This window comes from Cervus canadensis, chromosome 12 (genome assembly GCF_019320065.1).
Source record: "Cervus canadensis isolate Bull #8, Minnesota chromosome 12, ASM1932006v1, whole genome shotgun sequence".
Lineage (NCBI taxonomy): Eukaryota > Metazoa > Chordata > Mammalia > Artiodactyla > Cervidae > Cervus > Cervus canadensis.
The window spans coordinates 61,832,971-61,856,817 of record NC_057397.1 but is presented as its reverse complement, the minus strand read 5'-3'; the positions used below and the strand labels follow the sequence as shown (position 1 = coordinate 61,856,817).

Here is a 23,847-nt window from a genome sequence, read left to right as displayed (position 1 = left end):
ATCAAGTCGTGATGCCATCCCCCATCTCATTCTCTGTCATCCCCTTCTCCTCCCATCTTCAATCTTCCCTAGCATCAGGGTCTTTTCTAATGAATCAGTTCTTCACATCAGGTGGCCAAAATATTGGAGTTTCACTTTCACCAAGAGTCCTTCCAATGAATATTAAATATAGTTAAACTCATGTTTCAGCACCCAGAACACCTTGGCTCATCTGTTTCTGCTAAACTCTTATGCTTTTGCTGAGGGACAGGTGACTGAAAACTGTAGAGAGTGTCTGGCAAGGTCACCCTGATAGTCAGGAAATTTTCAATGATTCAATCTCTCCTGAGCTTCAAGATGTTACTAAGCTTGAGAATCTTTCTTGAGCCCTAAAATTGTTACTTAAATTGAAGAAAGTATGGAAAACCTATAGACCATTCAGGTATGTCCTAAATCAAATCCCTTACAAGTTTACAGTGGAAGTGACAAATAGATTCAAGGGATTAGATCTGATACACAGAGTGCCTGAAGAACTATGGATGGAGGTTCATGACATTGTACATGAGGTAGGGATCAAGACCATCCCCAAGAAAATGAAATGCAAAATGGCAAAATGGTTGTCTGAGGAGGCCTTACAAATAGCTATGAAAAGAAGAGAAACAAAAGGAAAAGGAGAAAAGGAAAGATATACCCATTTGAATGAAGAATTCCAAAGAATAGCAAGGGGAGATAAGAAAGCCTTCCTCAGTGATCAATGCAAAGAAATAGAGAAAAACAATAAAATGGAAAAAACTAGAGATCTCTTCAAGAAAATTAGAAATACCAAGGGAAAATTTCATGCAAAGATGAGCTCAATAAAGGACAGAAATGGTATGCACTTAACAGAAGCAGAAGATATTAAGAAGAGGTGGCAAGAATACACAGAAGAACTGTACAGAAAAGATCTTCATAACCCAGATAATAATGATGGTATGATCACTCACCTAGAGCCAGATATCCTGGAATGTGAAGTTAAGTGGGCCTTAGGAAGCATAACTATGAACAAAGCTAGTGGAGGTGATGGAATTCCAGTTGAGCTATTTCAGATCTTAAAAGATGATGATTAAAACTCTCCAAAAAGCAGGAATAGAAGGAACATACCTCAACATAATAAAAGCTATATATGACAAACCCACAGCAAGCATCACCCTCAATGGTGAAAAATTGAAAGCATTTCCCCTGAAATCAGGAACAAGACAAGGGTGCCCACTCTCACCACTACTATTCAACATATTGTTGGAAGTTTTGGCCACAGCAATCAGAGCAGAAAAAGAAGGAAAAGGAATCCAGATAGGAAAAGAAGAAGTGAAACTCTCACTGTTTGCAGATGACATGATCCTCTACATAGAAAACCCTAAAGACTCTACCAGAAAATTACTAGAGCTAATCAATGAATATAGTAAAGTTGCAGGATATAAAATTAACACACAGAAATCCCTTGCATTCCTATATACTAACAATGAAAAAACAGAAAGAGAAATTAAAGGAAACAATACCATTCACCATTGCAACAAAAAGAATAAAATACTTAGGAGTATATCTACCTAAAGAAACAAAAGACCTATACATAGAAAACTATAAAACACTGATGAAAGAAATCAAAGAGGACACAAACAGATGGAGAAACATACCGTGTTCATGGATTGGAAGAATCAATATTGTCAAAATAGCTATTCTACCTAAAGCAATCTATAGATTCAATGCAATCCCTATCAAGCTACCAACGGTATTTTTCACAGAACTAGACCAAAGAATTTCACAATTTGTATGGAAATACAAAAAACCTCGAATAGCCAAAGTAATCTTGAGAAAGAAGAATGGAACTGGAGGAATCAACTTGCCTGACTTCAGACTCTACTACAAAGCCACAGTCATCAAGACAGTGTGGTACTGGCACAAAGACAGAAATTATAGACCAATGGAACAGAATAGAAAGCCCAGAGATAAATCCACGAACCTATGGACACCTTATCTTTGACAAAGGAGGCAAGGATATACAATGGAAAAAAGACAACCTCTTTAACAAGTGGTGCTGGGAAAACTGGTCAACCACTTGTAAAAGAATGAAACTAGAACACTTTCTAACACCATACACAAAAATAAACTCAAAATGGATTAAAGATCTAAATGTAAGACCAGAAACTATAAAACTCCTAGAGGAGAACATAGGCAAAACACTCTCCGACATAAATCACAGCAAGATCCTCTATGACCCACCTCCCAGAATATTGGAAATAAAAGCAAAAATAAACAAATTGGACCTAATGAAACTTAAAAGCTTTTGCACTACAAAGGAAACTATAAGTAAGGTGAAAAGACAGCCCTCAGATTGGGAGAAAATAATAGCAAATGAAGAAACAGACAAAGATTAATCTCAAAAATATACAAGCAACTCCTGCAGCTCAATTCCAGAAAAATAAATGACCCAATCAAAAAATGGGCCAAAGAACTAAACAGACATTTCTCCAAAGAAGACATACAGATGGCTAACAAACACATGAAAAGATGCTCAACATCACTCATTATTAGAGAAATGCAAATCAAAAACCACAATGAGGTACCATTACACGCCAGTCAGGATGGCTGCTATCCAAAAGTCTACAAGCAATAAATGCTGGAGAGGGTGTGGAGAAAAGGGAACCCTCTTACACTGTTGGTGGGAATGCAAACTAGTACAGCCGCTATGGAAAACAGTGTGGAGATTCCTTAAAAAACTGGAAATAGAACTGCCATATGACCCAGCAATCCCACTTCTGGGCATACACACTGAGGAAACCAGATCTGAAAGAGACACGTGCACCCCAATGTTCATCGCAGCACTGTTATAATAGCCAGGACATGGAAGCAACCTAGATGCCCATCAGCAGATGAATGGATAAGGAAGCTGTGGTACATATACACCATGGAATATTACTCAGCCATTAAAAAAGAATTCATTTGAACCACTTCTAATGAGATGGATGAAACTGGAGCCCATTATACAGAGTGAAGTAAGCCAGAAAGATAGAGAACATTACAGCATACTAACACATATATATGGAATTTAGAAAGATGTAACGATAACCCTATATGCAAAACGGAAAAAGAGACACAGAAATACAGAACAGACTTTTGAACTCTGTGGGAGAAGGTGAGGGTGGGATGTTTCAAAAGAACAGCATGTATACTATCTATGGTGAAACAGATCACCAGCAGTGATGCATGAGACAGTGCCCGCCTGTGACTGGAAACAGAGGAATCGGTGGAGAGGGAGGTGGGAGGGATCGCGGATGGGATACGTGTAAATCTATGGCTGATTCATATCATTAATATGAAAAAAAAAAAAAAAAAAACCTTTGCTCCATCAAAAAAAAAAAAAAAAAGATGATGCTGTGAAAGTGCTGCACTCAATATGCCAGCAAATTTGGAAAATTCACCAGTGGCCACAGGACTGGAAAAGATCAGTTTTCTTTCCAATCCTAAAGAAAGGCAAGCCCAAAGAATCCTCAAACTACCACACAATTGCACTCATCTCACACACTAGTAAAATAGTGCTCAAAATTCTCCAAGTGAAGCTTCAATGTCCATGAACTGTGAAATTCTCGATGTTGAAGCTAGATTTAGAAAAGGTAGAGGAACCAGAGATCAAATTGCCAACATCCATTGGATCATCAAAAAAGCAGAGGATTCCAGAAAAATGTCTACTTTTGCTTTATTGACTATGCCAAAGCCTTTGACTGTGGATCCAACAAACTGTGGAAAATTCTTCAAGAGTTGGGAATACCAGACCACCTGATCTGCCTCTTCAGAAACCTGTATGCAGGTCAGGAAGCAACAGTTAGAACTGGACATAGAACAACAGACTGTTTCCAAATAGGGAAAGGAGTACATCAAGGCTATATATTATCATTCTGGTTATTTACCTTATATGCAGAGTACATAACGTGAAACACTGGGCTGGATGAAGCACAATCTGGAATCAAGATTGCCAGGAGAAATATCAGTAACCTCAGATATGCAGATGACACCACCCTTATGGCAGAAAGGGAAGAAGAACTAAAAAGCCTCTTGATGAAATTGAAAGACGAGACTGAAAAAGTTGGCTTAAAGTTCAACATTCAGAAAACTAAATCATGGCATCCGGTACCATCACTTCATGGCAAATAGATGGGGAAACAGCGGAAACAGTGACAGACTTTATTTTTTTTGGCTCCAACATCACTGCAGATGGTGATTGCAGCCATGAAATTAAAAGACACTTGCTCTCTGGAAGAAAAGTTATGACCAACCTAGATAGCATATTAAGAAGCAGAGACATTACTTTGATGACAGAGGTCCATCTAGTCAAGGCTATGGTTTTTCCAGTAGTCATGTACAGATGTGAGATTTGGACTATAAAGAAAGCTGAGCACCAAAGAGTTGATACTTTTGAACTGTGATGTTGATGAAGACTCTTGAGAGTCCCTTAGACTGTAAGGAGATCCAATCAGTTCATCCTAAAGAAACTTAGCCCTGAATATTCATTGGAAGGACTGAAGCTGAAGCTGAAGTTCCAATACTTTGGCCACCTGATGTGAACAACTGACTCATTTGAAAAGACCCTGATGCTGGGAAAGATTGAAGGCAGGAGGAGAAGGGGATCGACAGATGAGATGGTTAGATGGCATCACTGACTCAATGGACAAGAGTTTGAGTAAACTCTGGGAGTTGGTGATGGACAGTGAGGCCTGACATGCTGCAGTCTATGGGCTTGCAAAGAGTCAGATATGACTAAGTGACTGAACTGAACGGAACACTGGTATGTCCTCTCCACCCTTGTTTTGGCTCTTCACAGCTCCTGGATCATTTACCTGTAGGCACTGTAGTCTTCCCTCTCTAGCAGGAGCTTTTCAAATGAGAGCAAGGTCACAAGGGATGTAATCACCCTCTCGACTATGCTGATTCCACAGCCAGTGGCAATGTACTGTACATCTGTAGAATTACAGTTCTTTAAATGTTAAAAGAACTGTACCCAACTTCCCTGGCAAAAACATCTCGCCACACATAGAATTACAAACCTAAAAGCCACATGGTTGAGATTCACTCAAAACTTCTCCATGCACCTAATGTGCTGTCTTAAAATCCACTCATATCTAAATACATTGTTTTTTGTTGTCTAGTTGCTCAGTCATATTTGACTCATTTGTGACCCCATGAACTGTAATCCTCCGGACTCCTCTGTCCATGGGATTTTTCAGGCAAGAATACTGGAGTGGGTTGTCATTTCCTTCTCCAAGGAATCTTCCCAACCCAGGGATTGGACCAGCGTCTCCTGCCTCTCCTGCATTGCAGGCATATTCTTCACCAGTGAGCCTCCTGAGACATATTTGAGAAGCCCAAATATGTCAAGAAAATGTACTAAACATTGGGGTCTCTGAGGGCCCTCAAAGCTATACCTCTTTTCTGCCTAAATTCTACTAAAAAAAATAGGAATTAAAACTGGCATATGGAAGCCAAACTGTCATTTTTATTACTAATAAAGGCTAAACCAAATAGATAACTGTTTCTTGGCAAGGCAAATTTATCCATCTAGAGATGACAGTAAACTTGGGTAGACCTCCCCTTGGTAGGACTTGTCCACAGGAGACCAGTGACATGGATTTGGCAAGAACTTCTTTTCTATGTACACATACTGGGTTCTAGGAAAGGAAAAATAAAAGGCTTTGGCTAAATAAGCCCAGTGTGTTTTTCCAAATTCATCAGTTAAATGGGTTGCGTCACTTCCCTGGGTAGCTGTCATTATTTTTATTATCGTCATTATTATCTTTCTCATGACCATATTTAGCTTCCCATGTAATTTCTAATATAGTAAAAATGTGTGAGTTTCTTATGAGAACTCCTATCTTTTAGCCAAAAATTATAAATTCTCAACTTTCATGAATGTCTACCTGCATAAGAGGTTTTGGAATTAACTCAAACTCCTCATGGTACTGGCCTTTAGAGATCTGGTGATCACACACAGGAGCAGAGGTCACTTGTAGCAAAGTCAGGAATGCATTGACTGTGTGACATTCACCAAGTGGATGAGTCAAGCAACATCCTAATTTGAGCCAGATTCAGTTAACACTTCTCTGATTTTATAGACTTCAGGTGTATTGTAAAAACTCTTCCCGATTCTATCTTTCTCCTAATACTATGACAGCACATGGCCTGGAGGTTTCCAGGGTTTATTTCTCCTGGTGCTCCATCTCTTTGATATCCCTTGCTATCTCATTCACACATTGTCATAATTTACTATCAGAAAGTGGAAAAACACACACAAGTATGTCTACCTTTCTCATTCTTTACTCTTGACTCCAAATATTCCTCCAGATTGCACCTGAAAAATTCCAAAATCATTAACTGTGAATAAAAGGACTAACCGGAGAAACTTTACTCAAATATATTGACTATACTGCATATATCATGTATCATTCAAATACATTCTGTTTTGAAGAGTAAATATCAGAGTTTTCAAGAAATGTGAGGTGAGTTAAACTAAATATTTTTGTTCTGTTTTCTTTGAAAATAGATCACAATGCTATAAATAATAGGTTTCTATTGTGTTAGGCATTTTCAGTCTTAATTTGTGCTAATACCCCTTAGAATATGGTAGTGTTTTTTAGTTCATATTTAATGAAAATTGTGATAACATGAACAACATATTTCTACTAAATAAATCTGTGTGGTCTATTAATTATACCAATTACTAATAAAAACATCAACTCATAATTCTGAGTAAATTATATCCAAGTTAAAATCAAGCTAAGGATGAATTAGAACCCTCATTTTCCAAGGTATGCTTTGAATAACAGGTGATTACATCTAGCTGTCTGCTTCCTGGCTGGAAGTTTTCAGGGCTGTCTAGATTTACATAACAGTTCCCTTTGCTCATTATTCCCTCCTGGCTAATTGCTTCCTTTCCTTCATTTGTACTAATTAGACTACATTTTGTTTGGCACATTAGCTTGAATTGTGTCACCAAGGTAAAGCAGCTTTAATAAAGCCTTACCACACAACATTGCTACTAAAATTGCTATTGATTACAAATATATCCTCAAAAATGAAATTAAATGAAAAATAAATTATGTAGAAAGACATATTTCAACTTTTTATAAATAAATTCTCTTTTGATATCTTTCTTTTACCTCTTTAAAACATTTTCTATGAACTTTGTGAGAAATAGGCAATCTACGTTTCTCGGATGTGTAAAACTTCTTGTGCTTTTAAAAAACAATCAGATTGATTTGTTCACTCTTCCTTATATTTATTAGGTATTGTTGGTTCCAAGGTCATCAAAAGTTATAATAGAATTGGATAAGATTGCTGCCTTGTTGGCTGCCAGATTGCTTCAAAAATTATAAAAGAATACTGTCCCAATAAGTTCACCTGTTGTGCAATTTTGCAAGCTGATCTCATGCTGAAGGATTTGTGCCCATATGTGGAGGCTCTACTGGATAAGCAAAGAGGGAGTTTTGCCTCTAGCAAAGAAGTTGAAACTTACCAAGTGTGCCACCTCTGCCTGAAAGAGTCATTTTAGTAATTCTAGAGAGTAAGGGGAGATTCCAATTCCATTATCAGTTGCTATCAAGATGCCAACTGTGTCCTGAGAGACTGCTATCAAACTATTCTCTGGAAGTGGCCATTGAGTATGAACAGATAGTAACAACTGACCCAAGAGTACATGGGCAACTTTCAGGTTTCAGATAAACAGAATCATGAGTTTAGCATTAAGAAGAACTTAAGGAAACACTTACTCTACAAGGGAGGTAAAGTGTACTCAGTAGATCCATGAACAAAGAAAAGACCATAAAACATGGCCCAGTTATGGGTTTTTTGTTATCTCCTAACAGGTAAGCTTTCCGGGTTAAGGAACTTCTATGAGAAAAACTCAATGACAAGTTTTAAAATTGGAAGCATGTGAAGTGACTCTGTGGATTAAAAAAAAAAGTAGTAAATTAAGAAAATCACAGCAGCACTACTACAGTGGAAGAATTATTTTAAAAGTGAACAGTTTAATAACATTAAAGAGTAGTGCTTTATTAAATGAAAATATGTTAATCCACAACTCACATGTTTAAATGAAAAACAAGCAAGCACATTGTAAAGAAGTTACAAAAAGGAAGAAATCCAAGAAAATCTACTTAAAAAATAGCATGATATACAGAATTTAGATATCTAAGAATCTGGTTTCCACCAGCTTATAAAGTCATTTCAGATTATATGATACAATTGAAGATTTCACACTCTAAATGTCACCAATCTAAAGAGAAGTGGGTGATTCTCTTGTTTGTTTAAAATTATTAACTAATATAGAAAGTTAACATGTATCAATGATTGAAATAAATCACAGTGTAGGATTTTTACACACTATCATGACAATTTAATAGAAAGATGTCTTGGTAGCCTCAGTCTCACAAGCAGATACATCAGACAACTCAAGAAAGTTGAAAGCTAACAGGTCATGCCTCACTGTTGCTCTCTGGATACCATGTCAAATGGCATGGATTTTGTAATTTTCTATTCTTTCTCTCAAAATATGTGTAGGAATTTAACAAATCTTGACTCTTAGACTCTCTTATAACACCATTTGTGCAGCCTGCAATGAAGTCAATTATATTATTTCTATCTTCCTTTCTTTGTCTTTGTCATTTCCTGTTGCAGCACGGTCATAGAAAAGTCTTGTGGTTAAACTCATCTTTCAGTGGATTGCTGGGTTTCCCTGATAGCTCAGTTGGTAATGAGTCTGCCTGCAATGCAGAAGACCCTGGTTCGATTCCTGGGTTGAGAAGATCTGCTGGAGAAGGGAAAGGCTACACACTCCAGTATTCTTGAACTTCTCTTGTGGTTCAGCTGGTAAAGAATCCACCTGCAATGAGGGAGACCTGGGTTCCATCCTCTGGGTTGGGAAGATCTCCTGGAGAAGGGAAAGGCTGCCCACTCCAGTATTCTGGCCTGAAGTCCATGGAATTCCATTGACTGTGTAGTCCATGGAGTCACTAAGAGTTGGACACGACTGAACCACTTTCACTTTCAGTGGATTGCCAGTCATGACTTCTCAGCTCTTTTTCACTTAGCTCTTTCCTCCAGCACTCACATACAGACCTCAGAAATTCTTGTCATTTCTGTTTCCACAATATATCCCAATATATCATCATTCATTTTTCTGCATCTTCATTGCTGTCACCCTTATCTCACACTTTCTTCTCCCAGTCTAGCAACTTGTTATTTGATGTTTTTGACTCTCTGTGATCCAGTCTGTACAAAGCAGTGTCCTCTAATAATTCAATTCATGGTAAGCCCCAGGTTGAAATTCTTTAACTTTCTAATTCACTTGAAAAAAACTTAAATTCCAAAATTCTTTTTTTTTTTTTTCCCCCTTCGTATCTTTTTTTTTTTTTTTTAAATTTTTTTATTAGTTGAAGTCTAATTACTTCACAACATTTCAGTGGGTTTTGTCATACATTTATATGAATCAGCCATAGATTTACACGTATTCCCCATCCCGATCCCCCCTCCCACCTCCCTCTCCACCCGATTCCTCTGGGTCTTCCCAGTGTACCAGGCCCGAGCACTTGTCTCATGCATCCCACCTGGGCTGGTGATCTGTTTCACCATAGATAGTATACATGCTGTTCTTTTGAAACATCCCACCCTCACCTTCTCCCACAGAGTTCAAAAGTCTGTTCTGTATTTCTGTGTCTCTTTTTCTGTTTTGCATATAGGGTTATCGTTACCATCTTTCTAAATTCCATATATATGTGTTAGTATGCTGTAATGTTCTTTATGTTTCTGGCTTACTTCACTCTGTATAAGGGGCTCCAGTTTCATCCATCTCATTAGGACTGATTCAAATGAATTCTTTTTGACGGCTGAGTAATATTCCATGGTGTATATGTACCACAGCTTCCTTATCCATTCATCTGCTGATGGGCATCTAGGTTGCTTCCATGTCCTGGCTATTATAAACAGTGCTGCGATGATCATTGGGGTGCATGTGTCTCTTTCAGATCTGGTTTCCTCAGTGTGTATGCCCAGAAGTGGGATTGCTGGGTCATATGGCAGTTCTATTTCCAGTTTTTTAAGAAGTCTCCACACTGTTCTCCATAGCAGCTGTACTAGTTTGCATTCCCACCAACAGTGTAAGAGGGTTCCTTTTCTCCACACCCTCTCCAGCATTTATTGCTTGTAGACTTTTGGATAGCAGCCATCCTGACTGGCATGTAATGGTACCTCATTGTGGTTTTGTGCATTTCTCTAATAATGATGATGTGAGCACTTTCATGTGTTTGTTAGCCATCTGTATGTCTTCTTTGGAGAAATGTCTGTTTAGTTCTCTGGCCCATTTTTTGATTGGGTCATTTATTTTTTCTGGAATTGAGCTTCAGGAGTTGCTTGTATATTTTTGAGATTAATCCTTTGTCTGTTTCTTCATTTGCTATTATTTTCTCCCAATCTGAGGGCTGTATTTTCACCTTACTTATAGTTTCCTTTGTAGTGCAAAAGCTTTTAAGTTTCATTAGGTCCCATTTGTTTATTTTTGCTTTTATTTCCAATATTCTGGGAGGTGGGTCATAGAGGATCTTGCTGTGATTTATGTCGGAGAGTGTTTTGCCCATGTTCTCCTCTAGGAGTTTTATAGTTTCTGGTCTTACATTTAGATCTTTAATCCATTTTGAGTTTATTTTTGTGTATGGTGTTAGAAAGTGTTCTAGTTTCATTCTTTTACAAGTGGTTGACCAGTTTTCCCAGCACCACTTGTTAAAGAGGTTGTCTTTTTTCCATTGTATATTCTTGCCTCCTTTGTCAAAGATAAGGTGTCCATAGGTCCGTGGATTTATCTCTGGGCTTTCTATTCTGTTCCATTGATCTATATTTTCCTGTCTTTGTGCCAGTACCATACTGTCTTGATGACTGTGGCTTTGTAGTAGAGTCTGAAGTCAGGCAGGTTGATTCCTCCAGTTCCATTCTTCTTTCTCAAGATTACTTTGGCTATTCGAGGTTTTTTGTATTTCCATACAAATTGTGAAATTCTTTGGTCTAGTTCTGTGAAAAATACCGTTGGTAGCTTGATAGGGATTGCATTGAATCTATAGATTGCTTTGGGTAGAATAGCCATTTTTGACAATATTGATTCTTCCAATCCATGAACACAGTATTTTTCTCCATCTGTTTGTGTCCTCTTTGATTTCTTTCATCAGTGTTTTATAGTTTTCTATGTATAGGTCTTTTGTTTCTTTAGGTAGATATACTCTTAAGTATTTTATTCTTTTTGTTGCAATGGTGAATGGTATTGTTTCCTTAATTTCTCTTTCTGTTTTTTCATTGTTAGTATATAGGAATGCAAGGGATTTTTGTGTGTTAATTTTATATCCTGCAACTTTACTATATTCATTGATTAGCTCTAGTAATTTTCTGGAAGAGTCTTCAGGGTTTTCTATGTAGAGGATCATGTCATCTGCAAACAGTGAGAGTTCCACTTCTTCTTTTCCTATCTGGATTCCATTTACTTCTTTTTCTGCTCTGATTGCTGTGGCCAAAACTTCCAACGCTATGTTGAATAGTAGTGGTGAGAGTGGGCACCCTTGTCTTGTTCCTGATTTCAGGGAAACGCTTTCAATTTTTCCTCATTGAGGGGATGCTTGCTGTGGGTTTGTCATATATAGCTTTATTATGTTGAGGTATGTTCCTTCTATTCCTTGCTTTCTGGAGAGTTTTAATCATAAATGGGTGTTGAATTTTGTCAAAGGCTTTCTCTGCATCTACTGAGATAATCATATGGTTTTTATCTTTCAATTTGTTAATGTGGTGTATTACATTGATTGATTTGCAGATATTAAAGAATCCTTGCATTCCTGGGATAAAGCCCACTTGGTCGTGGTGTATGATTTTTTTAATATGTTGTTGGATTCTGTTTGCTAAAATTTTGTTAAGGATTTTTGCATCTATATTCATCAGTGATATTGGCCTGTAGTTTTCTTTTTTTGTGGCATCTTTGTCTGGTTTTGGAATTAGGGTGATGGTGGCCTCATAAAATGAGTTTGGAAGCTTACCTTCATCTGCAATTTTCTGGAAGAGTTTGAGTAAGATAGGTGTTAGCTCTTCTCTAAATTTTTTGGTAGAATTCAGCTGTGAAGCCATCTGGTCCTGGGCTTTTGTTTGCTGGAAGATTTCTGATTACAGTTTCGATTTCCTTGCTTGTGATGGGTCTGTTAAGATCTTCTATTTCTTCCTGGTTCAGTTTTGGAAAGTTATACTTTTCTAAGAATTTGTCCATTTCATCCAAGTTGTCCATTTTATTGGCATAGAGCTGCTGGTAGTAGTCTCTTATGATCCTTTGTATTTCAGTGTTGTCTGTTGTGATCTCTCCATTTTCATTTCTAATTTTGTTAATTTGGCTCTTCTCTCTTTGTTTCTTAATGAGTCTTGCTAATGGTTTGTCAATTTTGTTTATTTTTTCAAAAAACCAGCTTTTAGCTTTGTTGATTTTTGCTATGGTCTCTTTAGTTTCTTTTGCATTTATTTCTGCCCTGATTTTTAAGATTTCTTTCCTTCTGCTAACCCTGGGGTTCTTCATTTCTTCCTTCTCTAGTTGCTTTAGGTGTAGAGTTAGGTTATTTATTTGGTTTTTTTCTTGTTTCTTGATGTAAGCCTGTAATGCTATGAACCTTCCCCTTAGCACTGCTTTTACAGTGTCCCATAGGTTTTGGGTTGTTGTGTTTTCATTTTCATTCATTTCTATACATATTTTGATTTCTTTTTTGATTTCTTCTATGATTTGTTGGTTATTCAGAAGCGTGTTATTTAGCCTCCTATGTTTGAATTTTTAACAATTTTTTTCCTGTAATTGAGATCTAATCTTACTGCACTGTGGTCAGAAAAGATGACTGGAATGATTTCAATTTTTTTCAATTTTCCAAGACCAGATTTATGGCCCAGGATGTGATCTATTCTGGAGAAAGTTCTGTGTGCACTTGAGAAAAAGGTGAAGTTGATTGTTTTGGGGTGAAATGTCCTATAGATATCAATTAGGTCTAGCTGGTCCATTGTGTCATTTAAGGTTTGTGTTTCCTTGTTAATTTTCTGTTTAAGTTGATCTATCCATAGTTGTGAGTGGGGTATTAAAGTCTCCCACTATTATTGTGTTACTATTAATTTCCTCTTTCATACTCGTTAGTGTTTGCCGTACATATTGCGGTGCTCCTATGTTGGGTGCATATATATTTATAATTCTTATATCTTCTTCTTGGATTGATCCTTTGATCATTATATAGTGTCCTTCTTTGTCTCTTTTCACATCCTTTATTTGAAAGTCTATTTTATCTGATATGAGTATTGCGACTCCTGCTTTCTTTTGGTCTCCGTTTGCATGAAATATTTTTTTCCAGCCCTTCACTTTTAGTCTGTATGTGTCTCTTGCTTTGAGGTGGGTCTCCTGTAGACAGCATATATAGGGGTCTTGTTTTTGTATCCATTCAGCCAATCTTTGTCTTTTGGTTGGGGCATTCAACCCATTTACATTTAGGGTAATTATTGATAGGTGTGGTCCCGTTGCCATTTACTTTGTTGTTTTGGGTTCACGTTTATACAACCTTTCTGCATTTCCTGTCTAGAGAAGATCCTTTAGCATTTGTTGAAGAGCTGGTTTGGTGGTGCTGAATTCTCTCAGCTTTTGCTTATCTGTAAAGCTTTTGAATTCTCCTTCATATCTGAATGAGATCCTTGCTGGATACAGTAACCTAGGTTGTAGGTTATTCTCTTTCATTACTTTCAGTACATCCTGCCATTCTCTTCTGGCCTGGAGGGTTTCTATTGATAGATCGGCTGTTATCCTTACGGGGATCCCTTTGTGTGTTATTTGTTGTTTCTCCCTTGTTGCTTTTAATATTTGTTCTTTGTGTTTGATCTTTGTTAATTTGATTAATATGTGTCTTGGGGTGTTTCGCCTTGGGTTTATCCTGTTTGGGACTCTCTGGGCTTCTTGGATTTGGGTGGCTATTTCCTTCCCCATTTTAGGGAAGTTTTCAGCTATTATCTCCTCGAGTATTTTCTCATGGCCTTTCTTTTTGTCTTCTTCTTCTGGAATTCCTATGATTCGAATGTTGGGGCGTTTCACATTGTCCCAGAGGTCCCTGAGGTTGTCCTCATTTCTTTTGATCCTTTTTTCTTTTTTCCTCTCTGCTTCATTTATTTCCACCATTTTATCTTCTATCTCACTCATCCTATCTTCTGCTTCCGTTAGTCTACTCTTGGTTCCCTCCAAAGTGTTTTTGATCTCATTCATTGCATTATTCATTTTTAATTGACTCTTTTTTATTTCTTCTAGGTCTTTATTAAACAATTCTTGTATCTTTTCAATCTCTGTCTGCAGGCTATTTATCTGTAACTCCATTTTGTTTTCAAGATTTTGGATCATTTTTATTATCATTATTCTAAATTCTTTTTCAGGTAGATTCCCTATCTCCTCCTCTTTTGTTTGACTTGGTGGGCATTTTTCATGTTCCTTTACCTGTTGGGTATTTCTTTGCCTCTTCATCTTGTTTAGATTGCTGTGTCTGGAGTGGGCTTTCTGTATTCTGGAGGTCTGTGGTTCCTTTTTATTGTGGAGGATTTACCCCTTGGGTGGGGTTAGACGATTGGCTTGTCAAGGTTTCCTGGTTAGGGAAGCTTGCGTCAGTGTTCTGGTGCGTGGAATTTGATTTCTTCTCTTTGGAGAGCAATGGAGTGCCCAGTAATGAGTTTTGAGATGGGTCTATGTGTTAGGTGTGTCCTTGGGCAGCCTGTATGTTGACGTTCACGGCTATGTTCCTGCGTTGCTGGAGAATTTGAGTGGTATGTCTTGCTCTAAAACTTATTGGCTCTTGGGTGGTGGTTGGTTTCAGTGTAGGTATGGAGGCTTTTGGACGGTCACTTATTGCTTAAAGTTTCATGTAGTCAGGAGTTTTCTGGTGTTCTCAGGTTTTGGGCTTAAGTCTCCTGCCTCTGGATTTTAGTTTTATTCTTCCTGTAGTCTCAGGACTTCTCCAACTATACAGCACTGATAAGAAAACTTCTAGGTTAATGGCGAAAAGATTCTCCCCTGTTAGGCATACCCAGAGAGGTTCACAGAGTTACATGAAGAAGAGGAGAGGGAGGAGGGAGGGAGAGATGAGCAGGAGGAGAAAAAGGGGGACTCAAGAGGAGAGAGACAGATCTAGGCAGCTGTCTGTTCCCAGAGTGTTCTCCGTAGCCCAGTCACCTACAAAGATTCACAGAATTGGATTGGGAAGAGAAGGGGAAAGGAGGAAATAGAGGTGTTCTGAGGTAGAAAACAGAGAGTCAAGATTGGGAGAGAATAATCTTCGGTTTAAAAATAGGGCTTCTCTTCTTTTTTTTTTGTAAGGTTATAGTGTATTGAAAATGAAAATTAAGGAGTAGTAGAGGAGTACTAGAGGACTTTAAAAGAAATAAGAGAAAAAGAAAAATAAAAAATAGAAGAGAAAAATGAAAGAAAAAAAAAAAGAGGGAAAAAAAAAATTTTTTTTTTCCCCTAATTAAAAAAATCGTAAAAATCTATGGAAATGAAAGTTAAGGAGTAATGGGGGAGTAATAGGGGATTTTAAAGGAAAATAAAAGAGAAAAAATAAAAAAGAAAAAATAAAAAAAAAATAATAAAAAAGAAAAAATAAAAAAAGAAAAAAAAAAAGAGAAAAAAGTAAAATTATATCTAGGAGTTTCTCTGGAGCTGTTGCGGTCAGTGTGGGTTCGGCTCAGTTTCAGATAGCTCCTCGTTCCAGCTTACACTTCTCGATATCTACAGGCCTCTTCCGGTGTAGTCGGTGTTTTCTAGAGGGATTTTAATCTGTTGCACCAGTCCCTTCTGAGGCGGTTCCCTTTGTTTATTTGGCTTCTGTTTGCCGGTCTCTTCAGAGCCTCATTTCCGCCCTGACACAGGCGGGCGGAGGTGGACTCTTATTCAGGTAGCTAGTTCCGTCGCTCTGCGAGGCAGGGAGGGGCTGGCGCTGCAGGGAGGGGCTTGCGCCGCGGGGCGGGCTGGCGCTGCCGGGAGGGGCTGACGCTGCTTTCTCCGTTTGCGCTGCTCAGGCTCCCGGCTGCTCTATATGGAGCGCGGCCCGCGCTGCGGGAGGTTCCAGCCCTCGGGTGTTCCACAAAAGCGCGGAGCGAAAAGCTGCGCCTGCTCTCTGTGCCTTCCCCGTCAGAGCGGTCCAGGCAGCCAGGGGCTTGGTGGGCGCACTCTCCCCAGGTGTGGCGCGCCCACTCCCTTCCGCGGACCCAGTCTCAGTTTCCGCTGGTGCCAGTCGGGTGCGTGCGCCTTCTGCCCTCTGCGTCCCCAGCCCCAGTCCCCGCCCGCGCCGGTCGGGTGCCTGCGCCCTGTGTCTCGCTGCGACCTTCCCCTCCCCCCTGCCTCCTGCCTCCGGCGGGGCTGGGCCGGTCCGCCGCCTGCGAGCTCTTCTCTGGATTTTCTCCGTCTCTTTGTTCTGCGAACGGCCGGCAGTGTGTTCGGGCCGGTTAATTTACTCTCTCTCCTTTGGTCTCCCACAGTTCAAGTTGGCAACTCACAGAAGCTCCCTCCGATTGCCCTCAGGGCACTCAGGCCCGGACCCTACTCCAAGCAATGCCGCCTAAGATTCCCTTCCCGGGACGGATCTCCGTCCTTAGCTCTTTTGTCTCACTTTTAATCTTTTATATTTTGTCCTACCTCCTTTTGAAGACAATGGGCTGCTTTTCTGGGCGCCTGATGACCTCAGCTAGCGATCAGAAGTTGTTTTGCGAAGTTTGCTCTGCGTTCAGTTATTCTTTTGATGAATTTGTAGGAGAGAAAGTGGTCTGCCCGTCCTACTCCTCCGCCATCTTGGCTCCTCCTCCTACACTTTGCATTTTAATATTTGGCTTAACAGAAGACAGCTGGATTCTCTCATCTGCTCTGTTGGTATCACATATCTTATGGCTTCTGGAAAACTCCACTGTATACTTGTGAGAGAATGAGGTGGAAAAGTAAATGGCATCTTAGTACTATGAACATAGTGTTGATATCATGGCTTCCCCTGAGAACCATTTTGAAAATTACTAATTAAGATAGACTGAGGGCAAAATAGAGGAATGGCATCATCTCAGAGGTAAGAAAGCATAAAGCATTATCAGAGAGAGTGGACACACCAATTTGGTTGTTCTGAAGGATTCATATCGGGGGACATGCAAGAGATACAGTTAGAAATGTAGTTGTGAATATTATGTCAGTTAAAAAATACCAGTTTCCTTATTTAATACTGTAATTGCTAGCCTCTACTTTTGGCTTCAGAAAGCTTCAGGAAAAGGGTGGTAGAAGAGAAAAGTATTAGGTATGTGGCTGGCAGTATTCCTGTTGACTTACTGATTGCTTTTTTAAATTTAATTTGTTTAGGGTCTGCTACATTTCAAGCATCAAGACAAGAACTAGTGCTACAAAGATGATAATGACATAGTCCCTACCCTTTTAACAGCTCTCAATCAAGAGGGAGAGTCAGGATATTAAATGGTAAGTGATTGATCCTTTAAACTGACTGACTTGGAAGTGTGATGAACGTGTTGTGAGATGGAAAGGAAGTCTTAAAGATTGAAGCCCAAAATACCAACAGCTAGTCATATTGAACCTTGGTGAAAAATACTAGAAGTATGGGGTTGACAAATACAGAGCTAGAATTAATAGAGCACATCTGTGGGAGATGGTCAGATGGTGGTATAGGAGACTTTCCTGAATATATCTTTTCTTTTGGAAAGTATAAAATCTCTTGTACAAATGTACAAAACCCTTTCTCCTAAATCTATACAGAATATTTCCACTGCCAGGCCTGGGAGACACCGTCAGTTATCTCAAAACCCTGCTTCTCTTCATCTGCATCACCTTTTTCAGTCTTTTTGTTCTCCTCTGTGACCCAGTAATTAGAGTGAAGAGGAGGAAGAAATTAAGATAATTACAACAGCTTTAAACCGGCACTGAGAACACCTTTGCTTGCCCATACAATTATGATTAAATAAGTAAATAAGTAAACTGTCTCCCAGCACCACCTGCAGGGGATGAAGAAGGCTGCAGCAGGATTTAGTACTCTGCCAGAGTATCTTCAAGCCAACATTCCTTTATTGAGCATCTATTAAGAGCCTGATTCTAGTAGCTGAGGAGAACGCAAAAAGCTCAGTAAGAGATCGTCCACCCACATTCGAAGGAACTTTATTAGAACTTGCAGATTTTTGTGGTGATTATCTTGGAAAGAACTAACTAATTTTAAGAGAATCAGGTTTCTTTTGTGCAAATCCGGTAGTAAAGCAACTACTGCATTGCCTTTTTTACACTCTCCAGTGACGGAGAGCAAGAAAAAAAGGTGATTTCAAGTTTTAAGTAGTGAAGTAATAAAGTCTGTTTTTTGAGTCCTCGTTGAGCTTGTAAACATGATGAGAAAGGCCTGTGTTGCACACTGTTTTATGCAGGCCAGTTAAGGTTGTCCATTTCTTAATTTAAGGCTATCCCCAGGCAGCTGTCTTATGGGATGGTTCTCTGCTGGTCCTAAGAGGAATTGGATAGAAGTAGATACTTGGCTTAATAGAAATTCATAAGTACCCATCTGAAATAAACTCAGAGTGTATACCAGTAAGAGCCTTTTACTTTCCTTATCAAATCATGTCCTAGAAGCTAGAAAGAATGAGGTTTCCCAACGTCCCTAGCCTTTGAGAATCTTACAAACAAGTACAGAATGTTTTCCTGATTTCTGGCATTTAAAATAGAAGCAGAATACATCACATACACAAGAGGCAATATAGATGAAACGAGTGTTCATTACACGTTTAGAGGAAAGAAAGACTTCTGCTGGGGGAGTGATCAGTTCAGTCAGTCCAGTCGCTCATTTGTATCCAACTCTGCAACCCTATGTACTGCAGCACTCCAGGCTTCCCTGTCCATAACCAGATCCCAGAGCCTATAAAGTCCATTGAGTCGGTGATGTCATTCAATCATCTCATCCTCTGTTGTCCCCTTCTCCTCTTGCCTTCAATTTTTCCCAGCATCAGGATCTTTTCTAATGTCAGCTCTTCACATCAGGTGGCCAAAATACTGGCGCTTCATCATCAGTCCTTCCAATGAATGTTCAGGATTCATTTCCTTTAGGATGGATTAATTTCCTTTAGGAAGGACTCCCAAAGAGAGCCTTCCTTTGTATACAGACAGGATTTTTAGGGAGAGAAGCTGCAGCCAATCAGCTGTCACCTCTATGACCCACCCCACAGCCCTAGGAAAATGTGTACAGGATTTTGGGTAGTCATATTCTGGTGTTTTCAGCCTTTTTTTCTGACTAGGCATTTGAATGAGTGCTGATTAAGTCCTGAATCAACTCTCCCAATTATGCCGCTTTCTAAAATCACACCACGGTTTATAAAAGCAATGACATGGGCTGGTAAGTGAAGTAACTGTCAGAGGTAAGGGGAATCTTGGTATCATGCAGTCCAGTATTTCTCAGAGTGTGGGTCCTTTATCTGCGGAAGAATTACTTGCTCACAATGCAGATTTGGCCTCCACATCAGACCTAATCAATTTCATTCCTTAAGGGTGACATCCAAAAATCTGCATTTTTAACAAGCATCTAAAATTAATATGTGCGTTAAGGTTTGGGAAGCACTCTTCTAGTCAAACTGCATCATATGACAGATGAAGAAATAATATCAGAGAAGTGAAGTGATTTAATGAAAGTGACACAGCCCGTCAAAGGCAGAAACTGGATTCAAACTCAAATCTTTTGATTACCATGTTAGAAGTTTTTCAGCTATTGATACAAGCAGTTTGTATTTACTTGTAAATTCTCAATAGTCCTCAGTGAAAACAGAATTTATTTGAGTTCTTTGTTCCTTGACACCCCCGAGTTTAATACCAATAATTTACCATTAGTGAGTTCCCAGTACCTGCTAAGTAAGCTGTTGCCTTGAAATTTTCAGAGCATCAATTATAGAAGCTTGTGAACAAAAGTATTTTGTTATTAATGTCTTGTTACCATTCCATTCCCCATCACTATAATCAAGCAAGATAATTTATCAGCAAGAACGTATACTCATTTTTCTGAAATCACTGGAGACAACAATAAAAAGTAAAGGGAAAAACCTGCTACTAGTGTTAAACAAGAATATCCCACCCTCCGTAACAACATACCATATGGTATTTCCCTACCTTGTTCAGTATTTAACCTAACAATTTATTGCTAGGCGTCTTGGCAGCAAGCTGTGCAAGTTGAAGTGGAATCTGATTGAGGTGAGTTAATTAATGTGGTGGCAGCTTGGAATGTTGTCCAGCTGCCAGTGAGAATTATGTTTGTTTGCCTTTGGCCCAAGTGTGAAATGGCTGGCTGTTGATTTCAGAAGTGTGAGTGTACATTTTTATATCTCACACGAATGAATACATTTTTTGTATCCTACACATTTGGGGAAATGCTGAAATTTATTGGGTAATGTTATTTACCACTTGTGTGGCAGAAAGAGAAAGGTGGGATTTTGCCCCAGAGGTTGACTTTGCATCTGTAAAAAAAGCAAAAGCAGGTGGCAAATAAATCTATAAGCAGGTAAATAAGCCATCTGAAATTAACTCATCTGGGCTAATGTTTTCAGAAATTACTTTAAAAAGGAGGTAAGCAAGATTTGAACCAGAAAAGAATAGCTCTTTAATGATGAAAGGATTTTGAAAGCAGAAAACACAATGTTAAACTTTCCTTGAAAGAAATGGTTTTTGGATTTACTATTGAGTTACATTTAGACCTTTAATTTTCTCTTCACTGAACACAACCTCTGTTGAAGACATCATCTCTCTGTGCAATCTTTCTTCCTGTCAATAACTGATGATAATGATTCCTGTGAAGTGTTTTTGATGTTAAAGGTACTGTGTAGTTTTGACTGGTTGTTACTGATATGGGCAGGGGTTCTCCAGCTCAAGCAGTCAATAACTGACACTAAACCAACACAGTTCAAGATGCATTTGAAGGGGTGTCAGATAGGATTGTTTCCCTACCACTTTTTTATGTAAAAATACCATTAAGATAAAAGGCCTTGACAAAAGTTTACTTTAGTGGATTAAAGTAATGAATACTTAAAAATGTAATGTATACACACATTTCTGTCTTCTATTCCACCATTTGAAGAAATTTAAAATACACTAAAACTAAAGGTGATGGCAGGCAGGAAATGTAAGAGCAAATAATATGAAGAAAAGTTTGCAAACCTAACAAAGCAAGTAATACCAGAACTCCTTGTGATGATTTCCTTAAATTTTGATGTTGCCACAAGAATATTAATAGAACTTAAAAGTGTTCACACTTTCGAAGATGCTAAATGAAATTAGTTTGCAGATAAAAATCTAGCAAAAACAGAATTTTAAAAATAGAAATAGAAAAAACTACAATGCAGTTCTTACCTCCTAAAAGCTTTAACAAACTATGATAGCTTTCAAAACTTTTATTCAGATAGTTGAAATGTATTGGGGGTTTGGACTTCATTTTATTGGAAGCTGAAGGAAGGTAATTTATCTATGCTAAATAATAGAATATAATAATGTTTCCTCTTTCCCCAAGGGTATTTGATGTCACATTATGATGATTTTTTCTATGCTGAACATTTTTAGTAATAGAAGAAGTTATAATTATGTATAAGGCTATAGTTATCCCCTTGTTACTTAATTTTTTTCTTTATTGATATGGAAATTTCATATATGAGAAAGACATGCCTATCTTTCAAAAAGTCAAAAAGAAAAGCTGGTAAGTATTATACTCTTCAGATTAGAGGGTTATCATATCCTTGACCTTTCAGGCTAAAGTAAGCCTCAGAGTCTTGTTTTAGATTATATTACTGTCAGAGTGAATAAGAAATCAAACATTTTAATCTAATGTACACCCTCTGGGCATCTCATAAGGTCAGACTTATCTCAGATAACTAGCCTGAGAATGAAATTTTATAAATTATTTAGTTGTTATTGAAAATTAAAAAAAAAGTTTAGTTTGGCATAGATAAAATGTTTTTCCCCTAAGATTTTGTGATGTTTGTGTTATATTTACAAGTATGTAATGACTGTGAAAGATGCCCTTACACAAAATTTGATTTTTTTTCTTACATAAACTTTACATTGACATAGTTAATGTGTTAAATACTTTTGGTGAAATGCTACATTTTTTGAATGTGGGTTTTTAAATATTTTAAAAATTTCATTTAGTTATTTTTGTTATTTTTTAACATTACATTTTTATTTATTTACTTTTTGGCCATGCCATGCAGCATGCAAGATCTTAGTTCCCCGATGAGCAGGGATTAAACCCATGCCCCCTTGCAGTGGAAGTGTAGAGTCTGAACCTCTATACTGCCAGAGAAGTCCATAAAATGTGGGGTTTTTTTTAATCAGAATCATTTAATATTAATGAAATTTCCTCTAATAATTCTAACATCAGGAGATTAAAATAATACTACATTAAGTAAGTAAAGTTTTCAGTTGTGTCTGACTCTTTGTGACCACATGGACTGTAGCCTACCAGGCTCCTCAGTCTATGGAATTTTCCAGGCAAGAGTACTGGAGTGGGTTGCCATTTCCTTCTCCAGGGGATCTTCCCAACCCAGGGGTTGAACCTGGGTCTCCCGCATTCCAGGCAGACGCTTTACCATCTGAGCCACCAGGGAAGCCATTATGTGTTCTCAAAATACTACAGAAAAAAACATGCACCTTCTTTGTACAAAGTGATACATCAATGGGAGATGATATAAATTTAAACAAAATCTATTCTGTGGCATAGTGAGGTAATTTATAAGAAGCTTTCACTGTCTCTAGGTAATGAGTCCTACCTTTACTTCACACCACCTCATAAGTTCTATGTGTTAACATTTGAGTTATTATAATGAAATAGATTTTGGAAATTATTTTAGTGAACTTGTTTTCTTAAGCATTACAAAATCATTTGAATGCTTCTTCATTTTTCCAGGTGCTCTTTTCAGATATAACTGAATTAGTGCAGTAATAGAATCAGGGTTCTTAGAACGTTAGACTTTAAAGAGACTTCAAGTCCCTCAGTCTGTAAAATATAAGGTGAGCAAACTAACATCTAGAGATTTTAAGTGACTTAGCTGAAATCATGAAGCAAATCATGGGTAGAGGCTTGAGACTCAGACCTGTAAGTTCGATATGCTTCCATCTGCATTAATTATTGTCCTAAACAGGACAATAATAGGACAATAAGACTATAACTATATATCTATATATTTAAACATTTTTTATTGGAGTGTAATTGCTTTACAATATTGTGTTATTTTCTGCTGTACAACAATGTAAATCGCCTATACACATAAACTGTAGCCCTCCAGGCTCCTCTGTCTATAGAATTCTTCAGGCAAGAATACTGTAGTGGGTTACCATTTCCGTCTCCAGGGGATCTTCCTGACCCAGGTATCGAATCCAGATCTCCCTCACTGGGGGCAGATTCTTTACTGTCTGATCCACATGGGAATATCCCCTCCCTTTGAACCTCAGTCCCACTGCCCGCCCCCCACCAAACACCTCTAGGTTCCCACAGAGCACTAAGCTGAGCTCCCTGTGGTATACAGCTGCTTCCTGCTTTTTAAGAACAATTTTAAATTTATAAGAAAATTCTGAATATAGTTAAGAGAGTTCTCATACCCCATACCCAGGGTCTCCCTGTTATTAATATCATACATTAGTATGGTTATGTTTGTTACAATTAATGAACCCTTATCAGTCAATTATCATTAATTAAAGTCCATACATTTTCAGATTGCCTTACTTTTTACCTGATGTCCTGTTTCTGTTTCAGGATCCCATGCAGGATTCCA

The 23,847-nt window shown here is 38.2% G+C and overlaps 1 non-coding gene across 1 annotated transcript; it reads right to left on the bottom strand.

Moving 5' to 3' along the window:
• Positions 1-22,611: 22,611 nt before the first annotated feature.
• On the bottom strand, positions 22,612-22,683 carry TRNAS-GGA. The gene has a single exon. It is a non-coding gene; the product is annotated as a tRNA-Ser (tRNA).
• Between the last annotated feature and the right edge of the window lie 1,164 nt (positions 22,684-23,847).